Source organism: Notechis scutatus, chromosome 1 (assembly GCF_049901735.1).
Source record: "Notechis scutatus isolate UNSWTSFEM ecotype Mainland chromosome 1, rNotScu1.2, whole genome shotgun sequence".
Lineage (NCBI taxonomy): Eukaryota > Metazoa > Chordata > Lepidosauria > Squamata > Elapidae > Notechis > Notechis scutatus.
This window is the reverse complement of record NC_142009.1, coordinates 339,486,593-339,498,139: the sequence shown is the minus strand read 5'-3', so window position 1 is coordinate 339,498,139 and position 11,547 is coordinate 339,486,593. Positions and strand designations below refer to the sequence as shown.

The 11,547-nt window shown below is 40.5% G+C and overlaps 1 pseudogene; it reads right to left on the bottom strand.

The window, feature by feature from the left end:
- Positions 1–1,351: 1,351 nt before the first annotated feature.
- Positions 1,352–9,485, bottom strand: LOC148133613 (vomeronasal type-2 receptor 26-like; annotated as a pseudogene).
- Between the last annotated feature and the right edge of the window lie 2,062 nt (positions 9,486–11,547).

Here is an 11,547-nt window from a genome sequence, read left to right as displayed (position 1 = left end):
TATTGTTGAAGTCGTATTTTCTGCAATCAAGTTTGGAGCTTGAGTTTGCATCGATTGTTTGCCCAATCATCAATTGTAATACCCAATCCTCACCCTTCCAGACCAAATCATCCTAAGAGATTATAATGCCCAGTTTTACATCACCCTCCTACTCAGCCATAAGGAGTTATTGCCATCAAACAAGCAGGGTATCTTACTGGGTTACCTAGGATTGGAGACCATGCTCTGCTCTGCGTATTCACTCTGGAATGGTAGATGAGAAGTCAGACTTGTGGGTTTGGCTCTGTGGGGTGCTGTAGGGTTGGCTCTTTCCCTATTCTTGAAAGTTCATGAAACATATATCATACAAAGTTGTTCTTCTTTTCTCTCTGACCAAGATTGAGCTTTTCTAATGATTCCATTAATAAACACTCAACTATTTATCCTCATAATAATCTGACAGGATAAATAATAGCAGAGACATGAAAAGACCCCTTAATATTCAGTCCATGTGGTATTATTTATTAATGAAGTATGTGGGGTCCTTGGTGCTTCCTGAGATTGATTGTTTCCTCTTCTTTGTGTCAGCCCCTCAAATACTGAAACACTGATATTATGAACCACTAGCCCTTCTTTTCTCTGGACTAGCCAAACCCAGTTCTTGCAACAATTCTTCATATATTTTAATCTCCAGGCATTTAATCATTTTAGTTGCTCTTCTCCACCATTTTTCCAAATCTCAACCTCTTTTTTGTAATGTGGTAATTTGTAATGTAATGAATTTCGAGAAACTGTGGAGAGCTGTAGAAGGCCTAGGGGTGCTAACACATTTGGTGCAGTTCTGTACACAAATCAGGAAGCCATTGTGCAAATACCACAACGATTCATTCAAGATAGGGAAAGGAATGTGGAAAGGTTGTATTATTTAACCTTTCTTATTTACTATGAAGGGACTGTGTATGGTCAACTTGTATGTTAAAGTGATCATGAGGAAGCTGGAACTTGAAGAATCAAAAATCAGAGTAAAGGCTGAAAGAAGGAGCATTAATCATTTTTCATATGCTAATGAAAGTTAAATGATAGTTAAATGATAGTTAAAAACACTGATAGTGAACACAACCCAAAACCTTATTAAGACACTCAAGTTTATTTTCAGATTGATTATGGGGGCTCACTTGGGACTATGGTTGTTAATCAAAAATGGAAGAGTGGGTGATTATTGCTGATTAACAGAAATGTTGTGATTAGTCACATCATTTGATTTCCAAATACTAAAAGAAAAAAGCCCTCGCTCATTTCTCTACTTTTAAGAAATCAGATCAAATAAAAAATGTCCTAAACTCACAACAAAAGTTCCCAATCTATGCATAAGTCAGTGGTTCTTTTGCCTCATTATATTCTCTCTACAATTCAGACTGGGCCTCAGTAAGATAATGTAGCATTTGGGGGAAAAGATACAAGCCAAGAGACCAGTCCCAGAGGCCAAGATGGAGAAGATCTCCACAGCCACCATGGACTTCCCTTTGGTGCTCAGGTAGGTAGGGAGGAAGGTGATCCAAACACTGCAAAACACCAGCATGCTGAAAGTAATGAACTTAGCTTCGTTAAAGCTGTTGGGCAATTTCCTAGCCAAAAAGGCCACCGTGAAACTGACAAGGGCCAGGAAACCCATATAGGCAAGGACAACATAAAACATTGAAGCTGAGCCTTCCTTGCATTCCAAGATAGCTTCTCCTACCAAGGACTGGAAGTTCAAGTTAGGAAAAGGGGGAGACATTATCAGCCAGGTGGCACAAAGAACTGCTTGAACCAGAGGACAGGCTATTACAATAGAGTTGGTCAATGGTTTTCCTAAGAGTTTCCTTGCACTGTTGCCTGGTTTGGTGGCCATGAAGGCCAGAACCACCATGACAGTTTTTGCCAAGACAGAGGAAATTGCAAGGGAAAAAAGAATGGCAAAGGTAGTTTGTTGGAAGAGACAGGTGATCTTCCCTGGTTGACCAATAAAGAGGAAGGAGCAGAGGAAGCAAAGCAGGAGGGAGACCAGGAGGATGTAGGTGAGATCTCGGTTGTTGGCCTTGACAATTGGTGTGTCACGATACTTAAAAAAAATTATCAAGACTGTAGATGTGATCACAGAAAGAAAAAGAGCAAGTAAAGCTAAAGTGTATCCCAGGGTGTCTTGATAGGAAAGGAAGTGGATCTTCTTGGCAATGCAGTGGTCCTTGTTCTTGTTAGGATATTTGTCTTCTGGGCAGGGTTCACAGTGAGCTGCATCTAAAATCAAGATAAAGTGATAAGATGAAAGTTTTGTAACCTTTGTCTAAGGATTTTAGGAGCAACCGCCATGCATACAATCCCTTCTTCAAGAGAAATATGAGTGTCCCACTGAGTACTAATGGAATACCACTAATACTAATTCCACTAATGCAATCCTTGGTGGTATAAACAGAGGCATTGAATCAAAAACACATATTAATGCTGCTTTATAAAGCCTTAGTAAGGCCACACCTAGAATACTGTGTCCAGTTTGGGTCACTACATTATGAAAAAGATGTTGAGAGTTTGACACCCCTGACTTAAATTTATTAACTGAAAGCTTCTGCTGAAAAGCATAAATAGTTCGAGGCATTTCCGTTGTACCCAAAGTGACAAAAATGAACTTTTGATCTACTAAGTGGCTTACTCAATCCTGGAAGATCTACATTTGAAATGTGCTCTACCTGTCTGGTTAGAAATGGTCCCTTCTGGGCAAGGATCACATTGGTAGCAGCAAACTTGCTCACCCTCTGGGACTTTTCTCCTCTATCCTGCCTGGCACCTCTTCTTGCCACACCTGGCAAATGGCACCTTCTAAGAGAGAAAAGAGAAATATATGATATGGCATAAGCAATGAACATGCTTCATTTATGTCTATGGAGATTCTTAGTCATACAGGTCATAGTTGTGCCAAAGGTGCTTTTTCAAAAGGCAACTAGATGTTTCGCTTCTCATCCCAAAAGCTCCTTCAGCTCATCCAGCTGAAGAAGTTTCTTGGATGAGAAGCAAAACAACTTCGAAGAAGGATGTTAGTCCAGTTGCCTCTTGAAAAAGCACCTTTGGAATTCTTCATTCATTCATTTCTTTCCATATTCCTGTTTCCATCTGCAGAATGACTTCCAATGAAATGATTCTCCATGGTCTATCAGAAATCATGAAAAGCTCATGAAGATTTAGGACAGTCCATTTCCAACCCACCAATGAATTCTGGAGATTTAAAGTGGGACTTTGGCATGCAAAGTAAAGTTTGTGACAGTGAGCTACAGTTCTTCTAAAACAAAGAATCATGAGGGTCTGGATGAATAAAAATGATTCATAGAAATCACTGTCATCTCAACATATTCCATCTGAGTTTCAGAGGTTTTTCCCAAAACCAAACTTTCTTGACTTCTAGACATTGTCCTCAAATGTGTTACACACAAGGCAGGTTTTTCACCCAATGACTGCCATATTTTCTGCTTCAATAGACCTATTTTCCAATTAGAAGGAAATTCTGTGTCCCAGGAGAGAATGAATTTTTCCCTGAATTTACATCCCTGCCTTTCAACTCACCTTTGAGGCCCAGATGATTGCATTGGAGTTAATGGTGAAATCCTGGCCTGGGGGAGCCCTGGGATCTATTTGCCCAACTTTCATGGGGATAAAAGACCGATTGGGACAGAGAACCCAGTTGGGAAGATTATATTGAGCTGACCCCAATCCATTTTCTGAGAAGGAGACTTCTTCTCCAGCACTATTGTTGAAGTGGACATTTTTTAAGTAGCCAAGAAGCTGAAGAAAAAAAAGAAACAATCAGAAATTGAAGTAATCAGGTGAATATCACAAATGAGACATCATGGCTTCTATCATTCTGTGATTTCCATCATCTTAGCAGATTGGTGTACATCTGAGAAGCCAGAGGAGTTCCCTTAGTGGAGATCTGAGGAATCAGGAGTAACGAAAAATATTTGACACTTTTCCCCAACATTACAAAAGGTTCTTTTTATTATTGGGCATTTATATCATGGTTAGTTCAATTTCAGTTTTACCAGACTGATAACCTAGATTTTAATCTGTATTCCAGAATTAATTGTATGGTTTTAATCTTGTGATACTTGACTGCATACAGTTTTAAATGTTTTCTTTGGCCAAGGTCTTGTAATTTGCATTTTGGAAACCACTACATTATTTCTATCACAATAGTGTGCAATTCCACTGACTTTGTGTAGCTGATGTTCAAGGAGAGCAGGATAGAGGAACCAGGTCTGAACCAATGTGTCCATATGGAAAGAAGAACCTGCCTTGGTTTGTCACTTCACTACCCAGGAAAGTTCAACATTCAGCCATTGATGTTGAATGCCTGATGGAAATTCAGACCAGAAACCCATTAGTATCACTTGGAGTTTTGCTCTGTGTTCTGAAGCTTTATTGTTAGTTGTGAAGTCACGTCCGACCCACACAACCCCATGGACAATGTTCCTCCAGGCCTTCCTGTCCTCTACCATCTTCTGCAGTCCATATAATCTTCTGGAGTCCATTTAATCTGAAGCTTACAGAACTGTATTCACAAGCTGAACTGCACAGCAAATGGCAAACTAAACCAATGGAGTGGGATCTAGTAGGATGCTAAGCCATAGAAACATAGACTAAGATAAAAATGAATTGAGTGTCTCATTAGAGATAGGATTCAGGTGTACCTAATGAGGGAAACTGAATTGGTTCTGCATGAATTTTGACTAGGACTTCAACTAACCTCTTGTTCTGACTCAAATCAAACAAATGCAAAACAGAGATGAAAGCAAAACCTTTTTAATGTCTCTCTGTGAATTCTGTTCATTCACAATAAAGTGCTATTGAAACTGATTGTCCCAGATATGAACAAGCCCTGTCAAGGTTTTGCAAGGCTGCCAAGAACACAAGATTAAATTGCAAGGAAATATGCAAAGCCAAGTCTCCAAACACAAACCAGGATAAACTTCCACGAGACTTGAAGTGCAAGAACTTCTTTGCTTTCTGCAAAGAACCCCACCCCTTAAGGCTGGCTTTTATCCCTTAAGGGACGGAACATCATCTTTCAGCCTTACTCCTGAGTCGCCTGTGCTGCTGCTGCTCTTTCCTTCGAGCAGCCCTGCACACATGCGCACTGGGCACTGGTTCCTCGAGATCCTCTGCATCACTGCTGCCGGACTCCACAAGCTCTGCAGGCAGCATCCCACTCTCTGATAGTCCTGGCCCTATCCCTGCATCACATGCAGGCCCCTCCTCTAGTCCTCACTCTCAGAGACCTCAGCTATTCGCACCTGCTGCCAGCAAAACATCACACCTCTTTAAACACCATTCACAAACACACCCATTTTGCCAACTTGCTCTGGGATGAACTTCCTTCCTGAAATGATCATCTCCTGAAACTTGAGTGTCAGGGTTGTGATGATTGCCCTAATTGGAATTGCACACTATTGTGATAGAAATAATGTCATCACAATATCATGAGCCTCTAGCCAAGCTTCAAAATCATGAGCCTCTAGCCAAGCTTCAAAAGAATCTGAAAGATTAATTAGGAGCAACATGTCCGGTACTAACCCATATGAAGCCAACTTTGAGAGATGTAATTTACTATCACCTATGACCCTGTTTTCCCCCCCACCTCCCTGGGTGGATCATAAATCAGATTCTCCAATGAAACACGTTCATGGACTGGGTGTCACCAATCACACTCTCCAATGAAGGATTTGCGTGGGCAGAAGATCCAGCAGCCTAGGCTACAATCTCCACAAGATAAACATGGAATGTGTTTCTGGCCTTCATTTACCACACTGCTTCCTCAGGCCTTTCCTCCCCTCCTTCTTATGGCAACTCGGAAACAGGCATAGGAATGATTTACGAGTTGACATTGGGTAATTGTTGAAGACCTTTCAGGACCTTGTAGGAAATACTTTTCCTCTATGGATCTTATGGATAAGTAGTTTGATTTACTTCTCTTTCCCTGCCTCTACCACTTTTCAACAAAATAGTATACTTGATTCATACTACTATTTTAATCACTGCTGTTTAATCTATTCTGAGATTGATTGATATGGCAGCATGCAGATATTTTAAAAAAGTAATTCAAGAAATACATATGAGATACTGAGCATTTGTGGATTGGATAAAAATTCCCAGAAATTACCTGCCATGATTGGAGATTTGAAATCCTTTTTCCAATGCTCATTGTTGCTGGTCGTGGACCTGATTCGTACATTGCATGTAATGCATGTGCTACAGAATAAATAGCATTGTAGATATTGTAACTCTCACCCATCATGCTCCTTTCAAAAATGTAAGAAGGTACATTTTGTAAATTCTCCTTTCCTGTACATCGTTTCTTCCCCTTTGTAGGGACTTTGCCTGGTTTGTGGAAATGGCAGTCAAAGATCATTTTCCACCACAGCAGGAGAAAGACATCCCCTTGAGCATTGAGGGGGTCTAAAAGCATAAGGAAATCTCTGAATTTTGGGAGATCCCCCGTGTGGTCCCTAAAATGCAAAGCTCCATGGAAGGGCTTTAACACCCGCATGACATTCTGAGATCCCATCACTCTAACTTTCCAATGGGAAGTTATGATCCAAACTTTCCAAAATGATGTCCTGAAAAATTGTTCATGAGCAAATGCAAAGATCTGTACATTTGCAATACTGCCGGAATCTCCAAGTAGAATAATTACTTCAGACATAGACCAAGTTTTGAAAACAGGATTGGATTTCAACAGTGGAGTATCAAGGAAATCAGATGTCATCATTTCAGTGAAGGCCAGGCAGATCTCCTTCTCCTTGAGCATTGGAATTAGAGAGGAGATGAAATGTTCTCCATTGTCATTTTCAGGGGCCACCAGCCCAACCCAGTTCCACTGGAAATGCAGGAGCAGCTGGACTAAACCCACATACTGAGGAAATTCCTTGGGATTAATTCGGAAGAAGGAAGAATAAATTGTTCTGTCTCCCAGAGTGAACTCAAAGCCAACACCAAGCTGGAGAAAGTTAGAATGCTCTTTAAAAGACCAAGTACAGTTTAATGGTAGATTTTAGGGTCACTATTGTGTAGTTGATTGCCACACCAATCAGGGTGGCTCACTTGGATTGACACGCTCAAGATTCTTCCCTTCTTAGGAAGAGCCACCAGTTAACACATTCTGCCTGATTGTGATATGTCAGAAGACAAGGGAAGAGACCATCAACTTGATACAGAGAATAAACCCCACTAAAACTTTTTATGAAGAATGGGTTGAGAAGGAATTCCTCTTGGCAAGTACAGCATTTCAGAATTATCTCATTGTTTATTTTGTTGGAGTTATATAAGAACATGTCTTGACAGATAAAAATATAATAATGAATTGAATTATGCTTGGATTCTTTCAGACAGAATTCTTGAAGGTCCGATCTAAGCAGAGTTCACAAAATTGTTTGCTATAATGTCTTGTCAGTCAATGACTTCTTCAGTCTCAATCACAATAATACATGGCCAAACAACCAATACAAACTCAAGGTAAACTGCTCCAAACTCGATGGCAGAAAATATGACATCAGCAACAGATTGGTCAACACCTGGAATGCTCTACCTGACTCCGTTGTTACAGTTTCAACCCCTCACAGCTTTAACCTCAAACTGTCTATCATGGACCTCACCTCATTCTTAATAGGTCCTTAAAGGGGGCATGCATAAGTGCACCAGCATGCCTACTGTCCCTGTCTTACTATCCCCATTTATCTGTATTTACTTCCTTGTTGTTGTTTATGTTCATACTTATACTTGTTATCTTGTACATTTTGACAAACAAACTAACAATAATAATAATAAAGATACTCTTGATGTGCCCTCCCAAAACACCTTTAGTTTTATATTTGGCTTCTTTGCATTCTTCTGTTGTTTTTCTACTATATACAGCATCCAGTAGAGATCTCCTTACCTGTAGGACCTTGAAGATGCTGAAGATGGAGGCCATCTGCCTTGAGGATTTGGAGTTGAGACCTCCAATGACAGAGAGGGGAGGCCCCTGCTTATCACATTTGTAACCTGGAATCATTTTGCTTCGAGTGGAGAGCAGGGAGAGGCTGTTTGAGAAAATTGATAGCTCAATCTGAACATTGCTATAGATAATGAAACCAAGTGTGATGTTGGGCAGGAGAACCAAATCCTTGTTGATCTCTGTGACTGCAAAGACTAAGGCCAGGAACTGCTGATAGTTCTTGGGTACAAATCTAGAATAAGACAAACATCAGGGAACATTATGGGATGATGATGGAATTTGTCTTGCCTTTTTGGGTGTTGTTTGGGGCAGAACATCTTATGTTTGAATGGGTTTTCTTTTTCTTTTTAAAGGATGTTCTTTATTAACTTTGGATGACTTTGTGATGAAAGAGAAAACCTGTTTGTCCATATCATGGGCCTTTTTATGCCTCTTTATCATATCTCCCTGCTTCACTTTCCTTCAGTGGCTGTAAACTTTCCCAGTTGCTCCTCTAGCACCCTAATCAAATTTGTTTCTCTCTTGGAGCAGCTTTTTCAGGTCTGGTAATCATTTATGAAGGTGTATGTGTGTTTGTGTTTGTGTGTGTGTGAGAGAGAGAGTGATAGCATAGATTTACTGAAGCACTGCAAAGATTCATGAGCACTGCTGATTGCAAAACTGAGTTTTGGTAATTTACAGGATTCAACTTTTCTCTGGTTTTTCAACAATGACTTTCTGTCCAAATTGATCTTATAATGATGTGATGCTTCTTCACTTGGCCAGCAGAGTTAGGACATAGAACATAGAATAACAGAGTTGAAAGGGACCTTGGAGGTCTTCTAGTCCAACCCCATGCCCAAGCAGGAGACCCCCACCATTTCTGACATATGCCAGTCTAGTCTCTTCTTGAAAGCTTCCAATGATGAAGCTCCCATAACTTCTGAAGGCAATTTTGTTCCATCACTTGATTGCTCTCACCATTAGGACATTTTCCTTAGTTCTAAGTTTCTTGGTTAGTTTCCATCCATTGTTTCTTGTCTTGCCTTTTGGCTGCTTTGGAAAATAGTTTCACCCCCTTTGTCTTTGAAGGAGTCACTCAAATATTGGAAGACTGCTATCATGTTTCCCCTAGTCCTTCTTTTCATTACCTATAACTATTCTTCATATGTTTTAACCTCTAGCTCCCCTAATCATCTTTGTAGCTCTTCTCTGCACTCTTTCCAGAGTCTCAACATCATTTTTATATTGAGGTGTAGTTTCGAATGTAGTTTGAATGTGTTTCCCTTTTCACATCTTTATGTTATTATCATTTTCCTGATGTAGAGTTCTGGAAAGATTGAGAATTGTTATCTACTTTATGGGTTTGGTGCATTATTGAGAAAAGATTTGAGCTACACTAGAACATTGCAAACATCATGAGAAGTAGTATTCCTGAAAGGAGTCCCTGAATCTAAAAGAAAGCAAATATCATCTACATTTTTCCCCATTCCAGTGAAACTTACACCATTGTAAAATCAAAGAAAGTTGGGGATTTTTGAAAATGTGGGGTGTTGGGTATAATCACTGTTGCCAGGGGCAAACTCCCACCAATATTGAGATGACCAGGCCTGTAATAACTTTTCTGAATCTGGAAAGGGGTGGATAGAAGTTTGCATCCTCTTACTGTTTGCATCCTCTTAGCAGTAATGGGAGACAGGAGCCAGAAAAGCAGCAGCGAGAGAGGCAGCCCAGTCATTCTTATCACCTTTCCTCCTATAACAGAAAAATCAAGGTTTGTGCAAAAACTGAATTGCAGGTAGCACTTGAAATGTCACTAGAGTTTTAGAACCATAGAGACAAACTGTGTCACCTGGATGTCCCCGAGGCAAATTTATATCAACCATGCTTCTTACCTGTGTGTGATCCATGACCAAAGAGATAATTAAGGCCAGCTGGGTCTCATCAAATCCAGGAATTACTGCAGTTCTTTGCAAGACATGCTAAGGTGACACATCCCACCTTCATCTTAAGAACCAAGAGTATATTTTTTAAAGCAGATTTTATCTTGCAAGATATTTGTGGGTAGAAATCCATAGAGGATAAATTGAGAATGACTGTTCTTTCGATAATTGCAAAGGAAAGCCATTGTTCCATCTAGTTAGCAATAGATTTTTTTATACATCTGAAGAGAAAAACATGTTTGTGTCTTTTGCCGCTAATCCACAGAGCAGATGGGCTTGAGTGTCAAGGTGAAGCTGGATAGTTGACCTACATGAAATTGAGCACCTGCATGCAAGATGGAGTTTGGCCTGTGCCATAGTTTGTTCAGAAAGTATGAGTGCTAATGGGGCAGGGTGACACATGACAATCAGTTGTACCCTGATAACTGTGAGCAATCACACCAATGCATGGAATGGAATAATTTTATCCACATGGCAGAGGATAAAATTTGATATTGGATTGCCTGTCCACTAACAGAGGGATACAATCAAGATCAAGGGAGGTACTAACTAATACCACTCTATAAAGCCTTAGTAAGACCACACCTAGAGTCCTGTATCCAGTTTTGGTCACCACACTATAAAAAAGATGTTGAGACTCTATAAAAAGTCCAGAAAAGAGCAACTAGGATGATTAGGGGACTGGAGACTAAAACATATGAAGAACAGTTACAGGAACTGGGCATGGCTAATCTAGAGAAGAGAAGGACCAGGGGACACATGATAGCAATGTTCCAATATTTGAGGGGCTGCCACAGAGAGGAAGGGGTCAAGCTATTTTTAAAGCACCTAAAGGCCAAGGAATAATGGATGGAAACTGAACAAGGAGAAACTTTCTGACAGTGAGAACAATCAACCAATGGAACAGCTTGCCCTCCGAAGTTGTGGGAGTGCCATCAATTGAGACTTTCAAGAAGAGATTGGACTGCCATTTGTCAGAAATGGTGTTGGGCCTCCTGCTTGGGCAGGGGGTTGGACTAGAAGACCTCCCTTCCAACTCTGATCATCTGTTATATCTTAAAACAGGCAGGAAAATCTCCAGTTTTTCAGTTAATTTAACTCCAGAGGACTGTTGTCCAACAACTAGTTGCAATAAGAAAAATATGTCTGCTCTCCTTGTCTCGGGAAGTAGATCTCCCCAATTGTCCACTGATGTGGGAAGGATACTGTCAACCATAGTAAATCTCTGAACCACCTCGGGTAATAAGAATGGGTGTGCAGTATTATGTGGTTTTATCCTTTCTCTGAAGCTGGTTCCAGTCAGGGTTGGAAGGAATAGGATGCTCCTATTCTACAAACCCTCAGATGACTATGGAAACAAACATATATGCTCAAGAACACTGAAATGAAACCTAACCCTATAAAACACTAAAATAGTAAAAATCTAATTATAAGGTTATTATATGGTTATCTGAGGGACCGTCTCTTGCCGGTCACATTTACCCAACCCATCAGAGCGAGGAGGCAGGGAAATGTTGCGGGTCCCATCCCTGAGGGAGATACACCTGGTGGGATCCAGAAGAAGGGCCTTCTCCATGATGGCTCCCTTTCTCTGGAATATAATTCCCCCAGATATTAGAATGGCCCCCA